We start from the raw sequence: 23,592 nt of genomic DNA on the forward strand, positions 1-23,592 counted from the left end.
TATTTATTAAATCAACATCATTTCTGTTATATGGAAAATATGACTTCTTCTGCAATGTAAAATGGATAAGAAAGCATTACATTATTTTCATTAGATCTAGGCTATTTAATCCAACTCCTGATGATTTTGCAAATATATTAAGAATAGAAGAAAATCATTTGTTATAAACTGCAGAATTATGTCTCTGAGAAATTGCATTTCATTATAATTGCTATTAAGTATAAAGCGAGATCATTTCTTTTATTTTAATTTATAGCAAAATGCGGCACGCAGCAAAGACATTTAACACACATTACTGGAAATCAGATCAATATTTCCACAGCATGAAATCAAATTAGGCTAGATACTAAACAGAATTTATAATTGGCATACATTTGCAGAATACAACATATATACTGTACATTTCTTATTTTATTGCAAATAGATGATGAAATATAATAGAGTTCTGTAAATTACAGTATTAAAATGGAACTTATTTACAAAATTCCATGGTGCAGAAATGAATTGAACAGGAGACTCAAAATACAGACTTTCCGGAGTTCTCATTAAGTTAAACTTTACCTCAAATTAATTTCCAGATGAGCACAAAGCTTAGAGTGAACACCGTCTATGGCTCTTCACAGGCTGTGTGGTTCAGGTGCACTAACCTGATTGGTGCAGATGTTAACTTCAGGCAGTGTCGAACTGGGACATAAGGGGTCCACTGGGGGAATGTATTGGTAAGGGCCCACTACATTGGGGTGTGGCCAACTGCAAAAGTGGGTGTGGTTAGTCATTAAAGGGGTATGTGGTCAGCCCATAGAGGACAACGTATAAGCACCTATAGTCTTTGCAAATAGGGCCACATGTATCATGTAAAGGAAATAGAGATGAAATGTTTATCAATAAATATTATCCTCAAGCCCACCAGTCGTTGTCTTCAGCATCTATCATGGGAAAACTTCAAGATTAAAACCTTACTACGCTTTTCTTTCATGTTTTATTTTTACTTTGGAGAACAAATATTATCTTGTATTTTAAGGTGAATTTCAGTTTATACCTCTCTGTCATAATTTTGCACCCTACGCTGCAACCAAGTTAACCTATTGGATAATCAGGCCTTGCCAGAACCCCCCACCCATAAAAATAATATACATAGTATTTAGGAATAGGACTTTCACTTATTAGATTTGTGCTCTGGTTTATGACAGAACACCCACCCCCAACAGTATATATAATGTTTACTAGTAGGGCTTATTATTATGATTTGTTCACTGGCTGTTTTAGCTTTTTTATTGTGTTAGAATCCTCCTTTCCCGCTTAATAGTATATATAGTGTTATGGGGCCTGATTCATTGAGGATCTTAAATGAAGAGGATTCTTATTTCAGTATCCTGGACAAAACCATGTTACAGTGCAAGGGGTGCAAATGAGTGTTCTGTTTTGCACATAAGTTAAATACTGACTGTTTTTTCATGTAGCACACAAATATCAACTTAAAATTTCAGTGTACAAATAAGCTATCGAGTATTTGTGTGCTACATGAAAAACAGTCAGTATTTAACTTATGTGCAAAACAGAATACTAATTTGCACCCCTTGTATTGTAACATGGTTTTGTCCAGGAGACTGAAATAAGAATCCTCTTCATTTAAGATCCTTAATGAATCAGGCCCATGTTTACTAGTGGTGTTCTTTTAATTGTATCAGAACAGCCTCCCCATTAACAGTATATATCATTTTTTGGTTACTGATATTGCTCTTTCCGCACGTGATAATACTTTACACATGAAAACATGGCATTGTTTTAGCTTTACAACATTTAATTCTTCACTTTTTCGCGAAGCAAAAAAATAACTTGCAATGTTATGGTATTTACAAATATAAAGTACAGGACGGATGCGAAAAGTCCTATTCAGTTTTCTTCCTGTGATATTTTCACACTTATGGTACCGCTACACAATCTAACAGATGAGGATAGTTAAGCCAGCCATACATTATGTTAGATCACGTTGACAGCCCACGGTGTCCCAAAACAAGCATAATGCCTGTTACTGATTTAAGTTAAAATCATTTGGCTCATAGTCAGGCATGTTGGCAACTGTAGTAGGTATTTGATCGGAACATATGTGGGGTCTGACTGTTCTAACAAGGAATTAAACAGTGATCTAGCTCCTTAGTGCTTGGACTGAGCAGCAGAATGTGGGGGCGATCTTCAGGCACAGTGCCTGTGATTTGACAGGACTGGGGGGATCCAACTTTGACTTTGACTTAAATATTCATATGCTATGTACATACATACTTTACAAATAGTGCACACAGTATATAAATCTTACATTATATCCTTCGCTGGAGAAGTTAATAAATGGGAAAGCCCTTCAACCAGAAGCCAATGTAAGTGCTTCTACAGCGTTAGAAATGGAGTAGTGCAAAAGTTTTCTACTGTACTAACATGTGATCATTAACAATGGCTCCTTCTTCAATCTAGGTCCGGTGCAAGGTTTCTCAGCACCCTCCATCACACAACTGTCCCCCTGCACCACATGCTGCATCACACTACGACCCCCGCAATCCCAATACTTCCCCCTGCATCACACTAATGACCCCTGCATCACACTACGACCCCCTGCATCACACTACTGACCCCTGCATCACACTACTGCCCCCTGCATCACACTACGGCCCCCTGCATCACACTACTGCCCCCTGCATCACACTACTGACCCCTGCATCACACTACTGACCCCTGCATCACACTACTGACCCCTGCATCACACTACTGACCCCTGCATCACACTACTGACCCCTGCATCACACTACGGACCCCTGCATCACACTAATGACCCCTGCATCACACTATGACCCCCTGCATCACACTACTGACCCCTGCATCACACTACTGACCCCTGCATCACACTATGACCCCCTGCATCACACTACTGACCCCTGCATCACACTAATGACCCCTGCATCACACTACTGACCCCTGCATCACACTACTGACCCCTGCATCACACTACGGCCCCCTGCATCACACTACTGACCCCTGCACCACATGCTGCATCACACTACGACCCCCGGAATCCCAATACTTCCCCCTGCATCACACTACGGCCCCCTGTATCCCAATACTGCCCCCTGCATCACACTACTGACCCCTGCATCACACTACGGCCCCCTGCATCACACTACTGACCCCTTCATCACACTACGGCCCCCTGCATCACACTACTGACCCCTGCATCACACTATGACCCCCTGCATCACACTACTGACCCCTGCATCACACTACTGACCCCTGCATCACACTACGGCCCCCTGCATCACACTACTGCCCCCTGCATCTCCTCAGTCTCCTTACTGAGGAGATCTCGTGAGTCTCACTTTCAGGAGATCTCCTCAGTAAAGAGTGTACAGCGTGCCGGAGAAGGAGGTAAGTGCCGGGGGGGCAGCTCGGATCACGGGGGGGGCCCTCACAGGGGAATGGAGGCCCCCTTAGCCCAGGGGCCTCCATTCCCTTAATTGGGCCCTGGATGCAGGGGGCAGTATTGGGATGCAGGGGGCCGTTGTGTGATGCAGGGGTCAGTAGTGTGATGCAGGGGTCAGTAGTGTGATGCAGGGGTCAGTATTGGGATGCAGGGGGCCGTAGTGTAATGCAGGGGTCAGTATTGGGATGCAGGGGGCAGTATTGTGATGCAGGAGGCAGTATTGGGATGCAGGGGGCCGTAGTGTGATGCAGGGGCAGTATTGGGATGCAGGGGGCCATAGTGTGATGCAGGGGTCAGTAGTGTGATGCAGGGGGCAGTATTGGGATACAGGGGGCCGTAGTGGGATGCAGGGGGAAGTATTGGGATTCCGGGGGTCATAGTGTGATGCAGCATGTGGTGCAGGGGAACAGTTGTGTGATGGAGGGTGCCGAGGGGGCCTCTTTTGTCCACAGAGATACCTTACCTTATTAACATCATAACCGAACAAGCTTGAAGTATATATAGTACATTATTTATTAATTCCAATCTGGAGCAGAAGTGTTATTATCAGTGCACTGATATGTATATTTATACATTGTTACATTTGTAGTTTTTATTCTGAATGTTGTTTAATAAAAGTGAACATCTTTTCATTTACGTAGAATCAATTATCAATTAGTACTATTGGCATAGACTGCTATCTCAGCGCTGATTTCAGGTTCTTTAATTACTTATAGAACTCACAGGTTTTTTTTTTATCAGCTGCTTTTTAGCGGTCTTAGGCCAATCAAGCCAGTATAGACTTTAGTGTTACAGCGCCGGACTATTTTTATTATAATTCAGAAAATAGATATACCTGTTTTTTATTATTCTATGACGAGAACTGCAAAATGTGCTTCTTTGCGGTACCTGAAGATCATATTTGAACCCCCTGGTGGTAGTCATTATAACGAACACCTAAATTTCGATAGGACTTTGAACGATATCTTAATCGCGAGCGCTGTAATTGCTGACTTTGAGTAAATTAGATGTGTAGAAATACTGGCATAGAACAATTCGGAGACACACACATACTGACGGGGGCTTTACGTAACTTCTAAGGGCGTCAGATCTATTCATTCTATTAAGAGGGCAATGCGAAGACCCGCTGGCTGTGCAATGTTCAAGCCTCCCTAAAAAACATTATACAGTCGGAGGTTCCTTGCATTGCCCCCTTAATAGTATGAATAGATCTGTCACCCTTAGAAGTGATGTAAAGCCCCTGTCAGTATGTGTGCTTCTCGCTTTTGTTTTTTTATTAGTATTTCTGCACGTCTAATTTGCTCAAAGTCGGTAATTACCACAGTCGCAATTGAGATATCGTTCAAAGTTCTGTCGCAATTTAGGTGTTCGCTATCATGTAAGCCACCCGGAAGCCCTGTTCCAGCACACCCACCTTCTGTCTGTGTTTCCTCTTCTCTGTCAATTTTTCTTTTTCTTTTCCTATTCTGGGCTGAAGCAGGCCAGGCAGAACATGGTAAGCTCAGTAAGCATGGCAGGCGGGCACTGTGCTTTCAAGGGCTCCCCGTCAGTCCACCTGCGCCCCCCCAAAAATATTGTTTTGGTGTAGTCAACATGCATCATTATGTACTGAGTCCACGTTCTGAACAGACAAGTTATTGGAACAAGGGGCTACAGGGGAGTGGTGCATGCAAAGTAAAGCCTCAAAAGCCAACTTCAGGCAGGAGGCGGTAGAGATACCAGCTCCGACCTGGGCTGAAGTTTTATGCTAAGTTTGTGTTTCAAAATTATATTTCGGTAACCCAAAAAAACTTGAGTTCTGTTCTGTTTTCTTGGAAAATTGTTAAATGTAAAGTGATGATAAATATTATAAAGAATGTCATGTTCTTGATCATCTAGTTTTTGCGCTACAGCAATGAGTTAAATACAGCAATTTATACATTCTTTGTAGCTATTTCTTAAAACTAAAAATGAGATGTATGAGTATTTGTGAACTCACAATTCACTGAAATGATTCAATCAAATGATACACAAATTAGGAAGTAATGAACATGTAGCACAAAATGATTTATCTCCCTGGGATTCATCAGAGCTCTGATTACACTCAATAGCTGTTTCATTTGGGAAGAACTGAACCTGATTTCAACTTCCAGCTTCAAGCAAATGCCATTAGCAAGTTACCTGCTCGAACACGAAGACAGTCGTGACTCTCTCCTTGTTCATTAACCGCGCAATGTTACCTGCAAACTGGATGGCTGCAAATGATAAGAAGCAGAATAGATATATAAGATTTGAAAAAAGAAAGAAAATAAGTAATTACTGTTAAGTAAATGGGGGTAGTGATAACAGCCATATAATAGAGTGTCAGAGAATAACAAAGGGAAAGATAAAAAATTAAGCATTAACAACATAAAGGTAAAGTCCACACCATAGCACAATTAATCTATGCCACAAATAAAGAACAAATAAATAATGGTTAATAGATAACAAATTACACTACTCCCAGCTAATTGTATCAGCAGTCGATCTATCACAGTATGCACAGAAGCATTGCCTAGTTAATTGGGTTTAAAGCTAATAGAATTGAAACATATTTTTTCACACATAGGGACTCATGCAGAGGTGGCTAAATATCTGTTTTATTTGCATAAAATATGTATTTTGTTACAATGCATGCATACAAAAATAGTGCACATACATAAGTGTACAGATGTTGACGTAACCCTTACAACTGCTTACCCCTGGATAGGTGGAACCAGGCCCGGCGCTACCATTAGGCAGCGTTAGGCAGCTGCCTAGGGCGCCGGGCTGTAGAGGGCGCCACTGGTGTCCGGCTCTGCTCCGTTTTCCTGTGCAGGGGCAGCTGAACTGAAGCTGCTACAGCCCCTGCACAGCTTCAGATCCATGGTGGGTGGGGCGAGTGATCGCGCCCCACCCGTACTCTGCCGATGGGAGGCTGAGAGAGTCTCATCTCTCAGTTTCATTCACCCCCCCCTCACTGCCTGTCAGCGTGACTTTATCACGTCCCGACAGGGACAGTGAGAAATGCAGCATTGAAGAGCAGCTGTGAAGAAGAGATGACAGGTAAGTAAAGAATGCTAGGGGGGAGGGTCAGTGTGAAGGAGAGAGGACAGTATTAAGCAAGTAGAGGCAGTGTGAAGGAGAGGGGACAGTTTGATACAAGGGGAGGCAGTGTGAAGCAGGAAGGGGAACAGTGATGGAGGGGGGATGTGAGGCAGGAGGGGGAGTGTAATGGATGGGGGACACTGATGAAGAGGGGGGGGCAGTGTGCTGGATGGGGCACATTATCAAGCAAGGGGGGGACAGTGTGCTGGATAGTGGACATTTTGATGCAAGGGGGGGTCAGTGTGCTCCAGGGGGGGACATGGTCATCAGGGGGGCAGTGTGCTGCGGGGGGGGGGGGGGCGACATGGTTCTGTAGGGGGGAGGACATGTGAAGCAGGGGGGGGAGGCAGTGTGCTGTGGGGATGAGGACATGGTGCTGCAGGGGAGAGGACATGGTGCTGCGGGGGGGGGGGACATGGTCAAGCAGGCGGGGTAGTGTGCTGCAGGGGGGGGACATGGTCAAGCAGGCGGGGCAGTGTGCTGCAGGGGGGTACATGGTCAAGCAGGGGGGGTAGTGTGCTGCAGGGTGGGGGGGACATGGTCAAGCAGGAGGGGCAGTGTGCTGCAGGGGGGACATGGTCAAGCAGGAGGGGCAGTGTGCTGCAGGGGGGACATGGTCAAGCGGGGGGGCAGTGTGCTGCAGGGGGTGACATGGTCAAGCAGCAGTGGGCAGTGTGCTGCAGGGGGGGGCATGGTCAAGCAGGGGGGGTAGTGTGCTGCAGGGGGGACATGGTCAAGCAGGGGGGCAGTGTGCTGCAGGGGGGACATGGTCAAGCGGGGGGCAGTGTGCTGCAGGGGGGACATGGTCAAGCAGGGGGGCAGTGGGCTGCAGGGGGGTACATGGTCAAGCAGAGGGCGTGGTGTGCTACAGGGGATATTGTCAAGGGGGACGGGGCACTGTGAGGGGACATGGTCAAGCAGGGGGGGGGCAGTGTGATAGGTAATTCTCAAAAGTTTTTGATCCCACATCTAACACTTGATTACTTCCCCTATAGAAATCCTGTGCCCCTGGACAGCAATGGAGTCTGGACAGCGTTCTACATAAAACATCACTGCATCCAGACCGCTGGAGGAGGTAAGGCTCATCTTTTTTTTTTATAGCAAAAGTGAAGTGTGTGAGGGTCTGGGAAGTGGGTATTTTGGTGTGTCGTGGCAGGAGGGGGGGGGGGGGGTTAGTTTGAAATTTTGCCTAGGGTGCCGAGAAACCTTGCACCGGCCCTGGGTGGAACGGATAGGAAATGGGAAGGCTAAAGTAGGCCAAATAGAGTATTGGTGTATTCACAAAATTGCAAACTGAACAAGGCTGGAGATAGACGCCAATACACCTGTCAGGACGAATATTTCTGGGGTGCTCTAAGGCTGGGACAATGAGAATAATTATCAGCTATAGTAGCTATCCAATTCTGATTGGCTGATTGCATATCAACTTATTGACAGTACTTAATTCATTAGTGTGGCTGCTTTATTAAATGAAGTTACAGCTGCCACACTATGTAAGGGACATTTCCATTTGTACTGTAGCAGCAAAGAAGACTCCCGTTTCATTTTTAAAAAGAGGAATACAGGGAGATGTTGACATTTAATTTAATTTGCTTGTGTTTAATTATATAATATATGGTAAATGCAACTTTCGGATTTAACAATAGCTGTCAAGACACTTTTCTCCCTTGTGAATATGACACTTTGTTACATTTTTATATTGTGTACAAATAGAATCATGTAGAATATACAATGAACACCGTCAAATCACATCTCTATCCTTTATCTACTTTGTCAAGGTGTGTGAATATACACACTTGTTAGTCCTGATGTAAGCCTGGCACACACGTTAGTGATGTACAGCAGGTCGCACCCTGATATACGTGTGTCTTTTCCTGCTTGCGTTCTGAGCGCATAAGCATCCAACTCCCCAAGAGTCCCATCGCCTGCTGTTGTCCAAATGTATTTTTATAGGTACCAACACAATATGGACACAGGATATAATACAATTAATACTTTCCATCAGTAGGTGTTGCAAAGGAAGAGGTACTGTACAGTTTCCCACACAAACAGTAGAATAACAGGACAAATTGTATTCAGCTTACTTAATATGCGAATTGGCACTATGGATGTATTCTATGTAAGTGTATATGAAATAGATGGATTTTAAAGGGTGCCATTGATGCCACAGTATACAGTCCCCTGCTTCAGCCAGGCCATGACCATCAGGCTCCTTCAGCGCCAACCACCATTATACAATAAAATGTGAGCATGTTATTCTTTTTTTGCGGCATCATAACGTCATGCCTACTGCTCTTAAATGCTTTAATGAGAAAAGGAGCCGCTGGCCTTTGCTATGGAGAGCACAATGTGCCTCCACGAATAGAACACATCCATGTACACAGACATGAGTGAAGCTACAGTGGAATTTCATACATATAGAATAAAGTGGCAGAACAAACCGTTCCCCAGGAGGTGTGAAGTTATGGCTATATAATCCAATGTAATTCCAATGTTGCTCCACCATTTAGCATAATGGCTATTCTGCAAACCTTTAACCTGCATTTCCCGGAATTTATAGGGCCAGAGTCATTAAGGAGAGTAAAGCATAAAAAAAGGAGTAACTTTGCACCTGGGCAAAACCATGTTGCATTGGAGGAGGAGGTACATTTCAAATGTGGGAACAGATTTATAGTTGGGGTTGGGCATGTACTAGATCAATTTTAAATTTCAGTAAAAAATTAAAGCTATCAAGTGTTTATGTGCTACATGAAAAAGCAGCCAGTATTTAACTTATGTGCATAATAATAAACTAATTTGCACCCCTTGCATTGTAACATGGTTTGTCCCAGAGAGCATTTACTCCTCTTTTTTTGCCTTACTTCCCTTAATGACTCAGGCCCATAGTCTATAACGAGAATTGGGTTGACAATGGGTATAGTAAGGGAGATGTCCATCCCCCCCCCCCAAAAAAAAATGATAGGGGATTTCCAAGTGGAGCAAAAATTCCACAGAGAACACTTAAGTCTATACTCCCATGTAGATACATGTGAATTCCGCGCCCATATGTAGAATGAGGTAAATATCCCATGGAACAGTTTTGAAAAGACACACAGACAGGGCTCATCTATACCAGGTGCATGGCACTAACCTGAACTAGTCTAACAGCACCCCACCTTATTAGGCACACAAAACACAGCTACACAGAAACACAGAAAACACACACAGACCACTTCAAAAGACATACTATATACAAATATAACATTCCTATTGTGGGAGGTACACATGCAGTACACACAGAACATCCAGAGAGAAGGACAACAAACTTACCCTCTATGGAAAAATATACTCAGCTCATTATTGTGAATGATCTCCAGTGATCACGAAACTGCACGTTGTCATCTTCTGTTCTCATTTTTCTCCATTTTCCAAATGATATTTTATGGTTTCCAGTCCATTACATCCACAAAGCCTTTTTATGACAACATTTTGTATTTTATTTCCATTTTCAATGATATTTTAATATTTCTTCTATCCATATTAGTTTTATTTTTAACCACTTTAATTAAATGATATTACTTTCCCCACCCTCACTGTCTGTAAGTAATGTGTAATTATCCTATCTATTTAACTTATTTTTATTGATGTATGTTTTCTTTACCAAAAGTCCTACTTATTTTCTACTAGATTTATTAGCACATTTAATCTAATTTCAATAAAAATAGTAATTTTATTCTAGCCCCTCCCCTCCATTTTTATGCAGATTACTCAGAATATGTAAGGATTATGAACAGAGGCTGAGATAGAAATAGGGACAGATTAAAACATTCTAATACATTGCAATGTTTGCACTGATTACCTGGACATCACTTAACTTCCCTGACACTCAGATGCTTAGAATTACTGGTCAGCACTGTGAGGGTTGGGTTGATTGTTTTTGTGAGATTGGTTCCAGGTGGCTTTATAAGGCTGTCAGCAGCACTCTCTGATTGCCTGTTATAGCATTAGCATGCTTAGGATCTGTGCTCTGTATCTATTTTGATGTCTGTTGAATTTTTGACCGTACTTGTTTATTGACTGTTTTTGTCTGCTGCCTACACTGAGTTTAGCCTCTTTATTTATTATCTATGTCTATTATCTATGTCTACCACCTGCCCTGATCATGGTTTGTGACCCTTACTATTCTGTTTACCATGTGCTGCTATTTGGGATTGTAACTGACTAGACTGCCTTTTGTAAGTAGTTTCTATATGTCATCTGGTATTTGCTCTTTGGTGATACACGGCATTAGTCTTCAGTATATTATTTGTATGCACCAGTTTATAAATATAAACCTATACTATTGCAGTAAGACCTGGAGCAACTGAGTACTAGTTAGCATATGTAGCTTTATGGTAAATAGGGACTTCTTTAGGTGAAGACAAGAGCTTCAGTTCTACAGGTTTATTAAATTACTGGTGGCATACATTACATTATAGAGCTGGGAATCTTCCCTGTTTGTCCCTGACAATCAAATTAATCTTCTGTATTTTCTCCTTCACTGGCTATGAGTAGCAGTTATTGAATGGCAGTAGTGTCACCCATAGGAGCCAGCTTTTTGGGTGCTGTGGGTGCTTAAGCACCGCCAATATCTGTGCCGTCACTAATTATGCCTACGAATATGAATATTATTTTTAGTCATATGGGGGGAAGGGTTATAAGACTGGGTGGGGTACGTTTAAACGGTGCGCAAAATTTAGACACCAAAGACACCTACTTGACAAAATCGAAAGTGTAAAAAAATGATTAGCATTTAAGCAGACTTACCTTCAAAATGACTCTCTACATCTCCGATCGCAGCACCACACTCCCAGCAACTTATACTGATACAGACATGTCCGGCACCAAACTCTGATGTCATTGCGACCTGACTAAATCTTAATTTAAAGCGGCAATGTCAGGTTAAGTGTTTATACACTTAACCTGAGGGGTCCCGGCATTGCCGCTTTAATTTAAGATTTATTCAGGTTGCAATGACATCAGAGTTTGGTGCCGGACATGTCTGTATCGGAATAAGTTGCTGGGAGTGTGGTGCTGCGATCGGAGATGTAGAGAGTCATTTTGAAGGTAAGTCTGCTTAAATGCTAATCTTTTTGTAACAGTGGAAGTGGAAGGTGGAAGTAGCAGGATTTTGAGAGGGACAGAATGTGAGGCTTGAATGAGAGGGAGGAATCAAGAATGAACCCAAGGCATCGGACGTGGGGGACAGAAACAAGGGTAGTGTTATTAACAGAATAGAGAGGGGGGAGGTGGGAGAGTCCTGGAAGGGGGGAAGACTATAAGCTCGGTCTTGGAAATATTGAGTTTAAGGAAGCATTGGGACATCCAAGATGAGATGGCCGAGAGGCAGGAGGAGACACGAGACAGAAGGGAAGGGGAGAGGTCAGGGAATGAAAGATAAATTTGGGTATCCTCAGCATAGAGGTGGTACTGGAGGCCAAAGGAGCGGATGAGGACACCAAGGGAGAAGGTGTAGAGGGAGAAAAGCAGGGGGCCAAGAATGGAGCCTTGAGGACCGCCAACAGGTAGGGGAAGAAAAGTTGATATAGAATCATGAGTAGAGACTGAAAAGGAATGGTTGGTGAGGTAAGAGGAAAACCAGAAGAGGACAGTGTTACATAGGCCTATAGATTTGAGAGTTTGCAAATGGAGTGCGTAGTCAACGGTATCGAAGGCATCAGAGAGGTCAAGAAGGATAAGAAGGGAGTAGTGTCTATTGGATTTAGAGAGAAGGTCATTAGTGACCTTAGTGAGGACAGTTTCAGTGGAGTAGAGGGGGTGAAAACCAGATTGGAGCGGGTCAAGGAGTGAGTGAGAGGAGTGAAAGGAGGTGAGATGGTTGTAGACAACCCGTTCAAGGAGTTTGGAGGCAAAAGGAAGATGCGAAATAGGACGATAATTAGAGAGAGAGGCAAGATCAAGGGACGGTTTCTTGAATATGGAGGAGACAAGAGCAGGGCCGGTGCTAGGGTCCACGGCGCCCTAGGCATTTGTAAAAAAGCAGCGCCCCCCCCCCCCCCCCGCAAAAATCGCTGCCCCCCCCGTGATTTTGTCACCACCGCCGCCTCTTTGCTCCGTCTCCTCCCCTCCACTCACTGACACTAGTAAGTGGAGGGGAGGAGACGGAGCAGAGAGGCGGCGGTGGTGACAAAATAGCCTCTTCCCCCCCTCCCCGTCCATCTGAATGCTGTGCGGCGGCCGTGACAGGTATGGTCAGCGGTCGCCGCACAGTTTTAAAGTATTTTAGAATTCTGTGGCGCCCTCCAGGCGCCCTCCAGAGCCCGGCGCCCTAGGCAAGTGCCTAACCTTGCCTAATGGGAGCGCCGGGCCTGGACAAGAGCATATTTAAAAGAGGAGGGAAAGGTTGAGGAGGTGTGCGAGGTGGAAGCAGGCTTCAAGAGAGAGGGAGCGGAGGAGTTGGGAGGGGATTGGGTCCTGTGTGCAAGTGGAGGGGGGAGAGGAAGAGAGAAGGGTATGGACTTCATCTGCAGATATCGGAGGGAAGGAAGAGAAGGAGGGAGAGCTAGCAGGAGGGGAGAAAGGAGAAAGCAGCAGCAGAGGAGGGTGAGAAAGAGGACAGAGTGGGCATGGAGGGGGGAGAGGGTGGGGTTATAAGGGACTGCTGGGAGATGTCATGACGTATAGACTCAGTCTTGGAGGTGAAGTGGGTAGCAAAGTCGACAGCAGAGAGCGTGGGGGAAAGTGGGAGAGGGAGAGGGGAGAGGAGGGAGTTGAAGGTGGCAAAAAGCAGACAGGGGTTGGAGGATTGTGAACAAAATGAGAGCTTAAAAGGTAAGATTGTTTAGAGAGTGATAGGGCTGAACTGTAAGAAGCAAATATGAACTTGAAGTGGAGGAAGTCAGCATGAGTGCGTGACTTTCTCCAGAGCCGTTCTGCCCTGCAGGAACATTTTTGAAGACAGCGGGTAAGTTTAGTGTGCCACGGTTGAGGCAGGGACCGACGAAGCTTGACGGTGACAGCCGGGGTGACAGAGTCAAGTGCAGCTGTATGAGTGCGATTGTAAAAGGAGACAGCCTTATCGGGGCAAGAAAGAGTGGTGATGGGGGAGAGGAGCGAGCCCAGGGATAAGGAGAAACTGGTAGGGTCAACTGCGTCAAGATTACGTCTGGTGAGAGCAACCTTGGGGGACGGGGACGATGAGAGGGGTGGGGAGATGCTAAAAGAGAGGAGATGGTGGTCCGAGAGAGGAAAAGGTGAATTAATGAGGTCAGAGACAGTACCGAGATGTGGAAAAAAAACAGATCTAGGTAGTGGCCACTGCGGTGGGAGAGAGAGGAGGTCCATTGAGAGAGACCAAGGGCGGAGGAGAGGGAGAGAAGTTTGGAGGCAGCAGGGTCTGAGGGATTGTCTATAGGGATATTAAAGTCCCCCAAGATGAGGGAGGGAAGGTCAGAGGAGAGAAAGTGAGGGAGCCAGGTGGCAAAGTGATCAAGAAATTGGGAGACAGGAGCGGGAGGACGGTATATAACCACAACACGGAGATGGACTGGGTAGAATAGGTGGTCAAAGGAGGAAAGAGAGAGGGTTCAGGGGGAAGAACCCGAAAAGAACACAGCAGGTGGAGAGAAGTATGCCGATGCCACCACCTTTCCATTCCCCAGGTCTGGGTGTGTGGGAGAAGGACAAGCCCCTGAAAGAGAGAGCAGCTGGAGAGGTAGTGTCTTCAGGGGATAGCCAGGTTTTAGTGATGGCAAGCAGGTTGAAGGATCTAGAGATAAAGAGATCATGGATAGAGGTCAATTTGTTACAGACTGATCTGGCATTCCAGAGACCACAGGATAGTGGAAGAGAGGAAAGAGGAGAGATGTGGATGAGATTGTTGGGGTTGCTCGTCTGAAAGAGTGAGTGGAGCGAGGGGAATGACAGAAAGAAAGTGTTGGAATTGGACGAGAAGCAGAAATAAGAGGGGATTTGTCAGCAGACAGGAGACAAGGGGCAGGGGAGCAAGAGGTAGGGGAGGAGTGGAGATGGGGCAGATAAGGGGGTTTATGAATGGGAGAGGCAGAAGGTAGGAGTTACATGAGGGGGTAGATTACCTGGGGGAAAAGAGAGGGAGGTGGTAAGTAGGAACAGACTGACGCTGAGAGAAGAGCAGCGAAGAGGACAAGAGGGAAAGGGTGTGAGTGGGGAAAGGGAGGAAAGAGGAAAAGATGGAAGAGGGGGCAGCGTGTTAGATCAGGGGCCCAGAGGCACAGAAGAGAAGAGAGGAGTGAAATAGGGAGGGGGATGGGAAGTGAGAGGGGGGAGAGAGGAGGAGGAAGAATATGGAAAGGTTGGACATGGGAAGCAGGGGGATAGAGGGAGGGGACAGAAGTTAAAGAGGTGTAAATCATGATAAAGTAAATCATGATAAAGCTAGAGAAGGTGTGGAATAGACTGTTGAAAGAATTTAGAAATCAAGAATGGTAAGGGCTAACAAGTGGAGTGAGGAAATGGTGAGAGCACAAGAGGGGAGTAAAATGAAAGAATGCAAAGGTAGAAGGAGAGAAAAGAGGAAGAAGAGATATAAAGTATGAGTCAGGGAATAGGAAGCAGTAAGGACAGCAGAGATACCAGATGGGTGTGTTTAGAAAAAACAGATTAGACAGTGACATCAAGCATGATTGGAATGCAATAGTACAACATAAGGCATATTACAAGGTGCACTGAGCTGGTTATACAAGTCCACAGGACAAGAGGGAGCCAGTTCAAAGTTCAACCTAAGTGGAGCAACAGTGTGGTTTAAAAGTGGGAATCCAAGCAGCATAAGAGGAATCACCAAGTCATAATACTGCAGCAGGCCTGTATAAGTGTGAGAAACAGTTCAGCAGGGAGACCCCAGGCAGTTAACAATCCAGGTGGTAAAGGATATCAGAGCTCAGGGCTGATTGTTGAATGTTGTCCTCATGTAGCAGTGTTTGCAGGTAAAAGGTTCCCCTCCTGTTCAATGAAGTTCCATGAGCTCCCAACCGAGTCTAACTACAATTAGACAATCAGAGAGGCTTTCTCGCACTCTGTCTAATTAGAGCGAAGCCACTCTGTATTGGTTAGTGGCGTGTCATTAATGGCCAGACTCCGGAAGGGGTAGTTCTACTGTGTACAGTATATATGGATTTTTTTAATCCCTTTGTACTAAAAGCGGGAAGAAAGAAGATGATTCCAATGGATTAGGTGTGTAATAACTTGGAGGAAGAGAGATTTGAAGACCCTACAGGTCCTAGTGAGACATGGATCTCAGGGCTGCCACTTGTAATACCACATATGAAAACTGTATTTTTTTCGTAAAGCTTTTAATAAAAAAAACCTGTGTTTTCACTCCAATGTACTGAGGATTGATGTCTCCTAATTGATGAACTGGACTCTGTCATAGGAGTTCCATATTGCCTTTATACCATGAACTTTTTTCACTAAGGTTCTGTATTGTTGGCAGAAAAAATTGTTGATTTCTCATATATTGTATGTTTAATACCATCTTAAACATCTAATCCTTCATACTTGTACTTAAATTTGCATTTACATTTATTTTTGTGTAGTTTTAATAGTTATTTGTGTGAGTAGATTTGGTCTATTAAGAACTTTTTTTAATTATTGAAAACTGTAAGCCAATCCTTTCTATCACTGCCTTATGTACTTTTATTGCAAGTTTTTAAGCTAATGACAGAGTGATAGATATTTGTATTTGCTTGAGTTAGGCTTAATCCAGCGCTGTTTATGTGTTGTTTTATGTGGATTTATTAGAGACTTAGGTATAAATTTACTAAACTGTGGGTTTGTAAAAGTGGAAATGTTGTCTATAGCAACCAATCAGATTCTAGCTGTCATTTTGTCGAATGTACTAAATAAATGATAACTAGAATCTAATTGCTATAGGCAGCATCTCCACTTTTTCAAACCCGCAGTTTAATAAATCTAGCCCTTATAAGCCTAGCCTTATACTAATTCTGCCATATTTTTATATTTGAAACAGCCATTTAGCGCTATTCCTTATAGTGTTGTCATCATACACCAACAGGTATACAACAACATAATATACAGCACAGCCTCATAATGGCGCACCGTATGACCAAGTATTCAAATTGTTATTTGTATATCCATAGTTTATGCATAGGAGTATACACGTGTATAATCAATAGCAATCTAATACTTATAATAAAAAAGTACAACACAAAGAGTTATCTATAGGCCAAACATTCTAAGTATAAATACAATGTTTTAATACATAGCCATACAACATCATATAAAAATGCAAACATTCACTGCTGTGCTGGATCGACACACATTAATTATGCAAATAAATGTAAAAAAACCTCTGCCAGAATATCAATCATGTATCATGAATGACCTTAATTAGTCTCTGTGTAACTTGAATGGCCTGAATGATGATAAACCCTATTGCTTTGTGCTGCACACTTGATAAGCTGCATCCACAGTCATAGGTATGAACAATTAGAAATGTCATTAGATGTGTTTGGAAGTCCCGATAACACAGGTCTGCAATGAAAAAGCTTTTTTAACGAATTTATGTGATACTTATAGATTTTTGGCTTCTGAACACTAAAATGACTCGTGATTTTGCATATCACATCATGATTTTCTGCAAAACGTGTATTTATGAATAAGTAATTTTTTTCATATACTTTAAAATAATAAATGTATTCTGCCTACATTTATGATAAAACATTGTCTTAAATGAATTCAGTCAGTAGTATAGAACGTTGCAATTCAGTTCTCGCCATAAAACATCCTCCCGCCCAGTGCCAGATTAAGGACCACATGGAGCTGAAACTTACAAAGCCCATACTGTCTAAAGGAACACACACAACTACAACTACAGGGTGAGCTGGTGAAGGTGGAACCAAATACAACAGATGCAACACAGTTTTGCCCTGTGCCGGCTCATTATAACCCCTGCCTACCACCACATACACACACACAGTACACACTACACACACAGTACATATACATTCATAGATTCTTCAAAAAGAAGTTTAAAAGCTGTTTTATTGCCCAATGGCAACATATACGTGCAATACCATTAGAACATTCAGTCTATCTTAAAGAAACATATGAAAATTTGAAAACTGTTTTGGAACTGATTGGATATGCAAGACACAACTGGTTAATATGTGGAGATCTTAAAACTTTATGCATGGTACTTGGCCAGCAACAAGCTTACACCAAATTCACATGTTTTCTCTGTGAATGGAATATCAGAGTTAAAAACTTACATTGGCAAAGAAACAATTGGTCAATTCGAAAAAGTTTAGAAATGGGAAAAAATAATGTCATCAAATCTAGTTTAGTAGATCCAATAAAGTTTTACTTCCACCTCTACATATAAAATCATGAAACAATTTATAAAAGCACTGCCTAAAGATGGAGAAACTTTCAAATATCTTTGCACCAAATTCCTTAGCATCTCAGATGCTAAGCTGAAGGAAGTCATTTTTACAGGCTCTGACATTAGAAAGTTAATTCAAGATGAACATTTCTGGTGTGTAATGAATATTGTGAAACTTTGGGCATGGACTTCATTCAAACAAGTGATTTCAAATTTTTTAGGCAATGTCAAGGATCCAAACTACAAAGAAATTGTCAGGGAAATGCTTAATAGTTACAGAAACCTTGGCTGCAATATGAGTTTAAAGGTACATTTTTTTGAATTCCCATATTGAGTATTTCCCGAATAATCTCGGAGACTACAGTGAAGAACAGGGTGAACGGTTCCACCAAGACGTTAAAGATGTAGAAAAGCAGACACCAGGGTCGTTGGGACGTCAGAGTGATGGCTGACTACTGCTGGATGATACACAGAGACGACACAGGAAAAACTTATAAGAAAAAAGCGTCAAAACAAAGTTTGAAGACAAAAAAGTAAGAAATTAACGATTTTTTAAATAATTATGGTTTTGCTTTATTATTGATTGATGTTATTGTTATTTTATTATGTATTTAAGACAAAGGCTCAGTGATGTCATCTACATTTCTTTGTATTTCACAATAAATATGTCAAGAACAATTAAGCTTCTTGTTTTTTCTTAAAAATGTATGCAACCCCCTTATAGGTAAATGTGATGTGGTAATTTTTATATACTATTTCTTTATGTACACAGGAGTATAATTAAGAATAAAAGTATTATTAAAAAAACTTTCAATACCTTAAATTTTGTAGACCTGTGTAATCAGTCAGCTAGAAGGTTCTCTGCTCTCAATAATAAGCTTGTAACAAGTTCGATATAGAATCAAACAGGGGGGTTCCATACTCACCGCTATCACAGCTCTTTTCCCCCACCAGCGACTGGACATCTGGAGCTAGTAAACTGTCAGAAGATGAAAGGAAGGGGGGGGATAATGTCCACTGCAACCACCACACCCGGCAGGTGCTAACCACTCACCCCTCCAGGCGGCTGGATAATCTCATGCAGAATACGCTCCTCAATGATGACGATGAGATTCACTAATGGGAATATCCTCCACATGGATAATGTCACTAATGTGTCTCCAATAGAGTAGAAGTTGGAGCTCTTCACAACTCTAATAGAAATCAGGCATTATAGATGTCACGGATGCACAGTGATCTGTGTAATGCAATCCGTAACACATAGCAGTTTATATATATATAGATGATGCCAGGCAAAGTAACAATCAATCCACTCAAAAATGGTCTGAATCAATAGAATAGCAATTAGGAAACAACACAACTATATCTGACGCGTTTCTTTGTCCATTGCCAATTTCTTCAGAGGAATGGTGTATCAATAGTTGTGAGCTATACACAGCACTAAACACCCACTGGACAATGAGGATACACTATGCCTCACTCACATGATTATATAAATGGTGTAATTAATCATCTTCTGGAAGTGAAATATAAAAAGTAGGCAAGTATATACCTCTCACAATCTAATGGGATGATTGACAATTCACCTCTTCTGACACCACTCATATCATGAAATAACACTATATAAGGTCGTGGCAGATGGACACCATTGTGCCATTTCGTTTCCAAATAAACCCAACATGTGAATTTTCAGAGGCAACAACAACAAGTACTGATTTTATTTAGAAAAAAACTAACATTACACGCTTTATGATACCGATTTTTTTTATTTTTCATTTTATTTAACAAGAAACTTTAAAATATTAACATGGAAGTAAAAAGCTTTGCTAACTGTGTGTATGAGTGGTCTATAATGTTTAATTTCAGAGGAGACCCACAAATCCACAATGCTTAAGGTTTTTTTCTCACATATAGCCAATCATTGCAGAAGCAATGTATCTGGAGGACTACAGATGTCGCCCCCTCCAACACCAGCAACTGGTGACCAGCAACTGGTGTTGGAGGGGGATCATGTCTTAGCACTATGTGTCAGCCTCCTTTTGGATGTCAGATGTTAAAGTACTCAAAAAAGAGATAGAATAATATGTCTATTCAGCGCTGTTCTCCATATGAACCGTACGCTTTTGAATTGAATAGCAGCCTAATGTGTAGTAATTATCACTGTCACTGTGTGATGTTATCCATATAATATCCAAGTTAGCAAATAAAGAAAATGCATTAATACTATTTCTGATGGAAAAAATGGCACTTTCCTGGTCTTCAGTGTAAACCACCATGATGTCCGACTTACTTGTTTGGAACGTGTCCTTCCAGTGATGTGCTGCTGTTGTTAGTAGTGGTTTAATGATCTGACACACACATGTCTGCTCCTACAGTTCTCATTAGAGACTTCGGGAACAAGATATAACACGGGTAATGGACAAATCTCGACGTGGTAATGTGTTAGAAATCATCAACCTGACGCGTTTCAATACTTAAAAGTGATTTCTTCAGAGGAGAGCAATGCACTGCACGTAGGAGGAATAGTTTACACGCGGAATATTCAATTTACACTGAAGTCCACTATACAATATTAGCAAGATTTACAATTGGTCTCTGACAAGGTCTCACTTTGGACTCTGTGGAGTAATACAGTCGTACTCGAGTTGCAAGAGATCTAGAAATGTGGACTATTTTTGAAATAATTCTCTTTTGATTTTTTTTATGTTGAATTAAGGAGATTACTGATGGTTGTGGCTTGGATGTCTTTACTATGTGGTATTTTTGATCAGTGCACTGATCAAAGTGTGAATGTATGCTGTATATCTTTTAACTTTCTTTTTCATTTGTGATTTTTTAAATTTGTTTTTTATATATACATCATTTCCATGGATTTATTCACAATTGAGTGAACACTGTTCTCAGTGCTGTGTTTTTTATAGGTTTATTTTGGCAGTGTTACACTTCTGTGAGTCACGGTTCTGCGGATTGGATTTTTGATCTGCCCAATTTAGCACTACTCCTAGCAAGGCGCGGAGTCTAACGAACGGACGGTGTTCACCAGGGACCGCCGCAAGGTGGTTTGGTCTTAGCTGCGTCCACCCGCAGGTCTTGGCCCCTACTAGGAGTATCAGGCTAGATCTTATAGGGGAATGTGAAGGGAGGAACTTAGCTGATAGCAGGTAACGGCAGGAGAGATGGAGCACAAGCTCTGTAGACAATTGGGAAACTAGGAGCAGTGGAGCGTGAGCTCTGTAGATAAGCGGTACAGCAGAGTGGTAGAGCGTAAGCTCTGTAGACAAACAGTAGAGCGGTGCGATAGAGCGTGAGCTCTGTAGGCAACAGCATAGCGAGGTGGTGAAGCGTGAGCTCTGTAGACAAGCAATACAGCGGAGGGGTGGAGCCTAAGCTCTGTAGACAAGCAGTACAGCGGAGTGGTGAAGCGTAAGCTCTGTAGACAGGCAGTAGAGTGGTGCGATAGAGCGTGAGCTCTGTAGATGGCAGCACAGTAGCATGGTGGAGCGTGAGCTCTGTGGACAAGCAGTACAGCGGTGAGATGGAGCGTGAGCTCTCATAGGCAGTGGTACAGCAGAGTGAAATGGAGCATAAGCTCTTGTAGACAGCGGTACAGCGGAGTGAGATGGAGCGCAAGCTCTTGTGGACAGCAGTACAGCGGAGTGGTGGAGCGTGAGCTCTATGGACAAGCAATACAGCGGTGAAATGAAGCATGAGCTCTGAAGACCAATGGAACGCACAGGAGGAAATGGAGCCACGTCTGATACCAGGTAGGAAACACGATCAACAGGCATTGAGCTGCATGGGGAAGTGTCTTTTAAATTTTGGAGCCGAGATTGGTTGTCCAATAGGAAGCATGCAGAGGACATAGAGGATCGAGTCCGCGCATGCCCAGACCTGAGAACAGGACGTCGATGGCCGGAGCGTGGAGGTCAGCGGAAAGCAGGTAAGTGTGTTGGACCACGGTTGTAGAAACTGAAGGCTCGCCATGTGACACTGTGCATCTAAGTCATTCCAGACCACAGTGGGTAGGATTGTCCCAGTCCACCTTTAATCGTCTGCTAAAGGTGGCGCTCCAGGCTTTCCTGTCATGCCTCCATCAATTTATCCACCTGCATTCAATGAGGAGTCTCTTGTGCCCATAAAGCATCAGTATGCCACCATAGCCGAATTTCCGCGTGTTATAGGAGCAGTAGATGGTACACAAATAGCGCTGGTCCCATTCAGTGGAAATTAATCTATTTTTCCCAATAGAAAGCATTTCCATGCAATAGATGTCCTGGTTATATATAACATATCTCTCTAGAACCGATGCCTGGTTGCTAAATGGCCTGGGAGCTCCTTTGACTCTTTTGCCTTCAGACAGTCAGGCATATGGCGCAGAGTAGCCCAGAGGCAAAAGAGGCACAAGACCACTTGGAGACATGTGGCTATTAGGTACCTTTGTCATTCCCCTAATTTATTATTGTTAGACATTTTTATCTCTTAATAAATTTGTATACCTTAGACTAATAAAAGGTTGATTTAATACCTTAGCCACATTGTAACATTCATAGCGTTATGGTGTGCTTAGAAAAAAAAAGTGTGGAATACTGTTGATTTAGAATAGCGCATTATTATGTCAAAATCTATCCCTCACTGGTTAAAATATTGTTTGAATACTCATAAGTAATTACAGGGATTTTTTTTTTTTTGTTTAAAGGAGACAATTCTTACCCTTTCCATCCTTGGCTCCTCACTCCATTTTATATCTACACACAGAAGAAGAGGTTGCATACAGCTTTGCATAAACCTCAACCAGAAGGCTTATAGAACAGATTTTTGGGATCTTAAAAATCACATTCTGTTGCCTTGATTGGTCTGGTGGAGCTCTTATGTATGTGCCGGATATAGTTTGTGACATCATTGCTCCGTTTGTGATATTTCATAACATTGCCCCCTGGAGTGGAGTTTCACCAGTGGAAGAGGCAGAGGTTGCTAGCAAAAAAAAACTAACAGCAAAATCGTGTATTTTTGTGTCCATAAACAACCTACTTTTAGCATCATATAGTAGAGTTCATAACACACATTAGTCATTTCACATGTAATATGTATATTTTTAATCATGTCTATATATAAAGGGTCATTTAGGAAAAACAAATTGCAACAAATGAAATGACAATATACATAAAGTGCAAAATTCATATCTTTTTCTTGATGGCATTTTTACATATACATCCATAGAACCTAGTTATTCTCCAAGAGATCATCACAGAAAATACATAGTAGACTAGGTTGCAGTCTAGGGTACTAGGCTTTGGTGCGGTTGGTGTTGAAAAATGTAAATTTTTTAAAAGGCAATGAATTTAGATAAAACAGAAATATATACTTTGTTGGTGGGTTGTTAAGATTTATTTATTCATAACATTACAGTCATATTAATAGTTAATGCATGTATCATGATTTGAAATTTACCTGAAATGGGAATGTTGTGTGGTTGGAACAGGATTCTTGCCAGTATCTATCGGGCCCACATCCTGCACCAGTTGGTCGTCAATGCAGACCAATGCTGTATGCTCCAGAGGACTGAGGTCTAAGGACTCAGGACTCAATGTGACTGCAGACACACAGACCATCTGCTGTGTTTTCAGCACAGCAGATGGAAATACAGGTATGGGTGTTCAAGTAA

At 42.6% G+C, this 23,592-nt stretch overlaps 1 long non-coding RNA gene across 1 annotated transcript in view; it reads right to left on the bottom strand.

Annotated features, from left to right (window-relative positions):
* Positions 1-274: 274 nt before the first annotated feature.
* Positions 275-23,592, bottom strand: part of LOC142142623 (uncharacterized) — a 123,412-nt gene continuing 100,094 nt past the window's right edge. The window contains exons 6-7 of the long non-coding RNA XR_012689247.1: positions 5,627-5,700; positions 275-926 (exon numbers count right to left, since the gene is read on the bottom strand). This is a non-coding gene — a long non-coding RNA (uncharacterized LOC142142623). The remainder of the gene's footprint in view (positions 927-5,626; positions 5,701-23,592) is intronic.

The sequence above is a fragment of the Mixophyes fleayi genome, chromosome 3 (genome assembly GCF_038048845.1).
Source record: "Mixophyes fleayi isolate aMixFle1 chromosome 3, aMixFle1.hap1, whole genome shotgun sequence".
In the NCBI taxonomy this organism is placed as follows: domain Eukaryota; kingdom Metazoa; phylum Chordata; class Amphibia; order Anura; family Limnodynastidae; genus Mixophyes; species Mixophyes fleayi.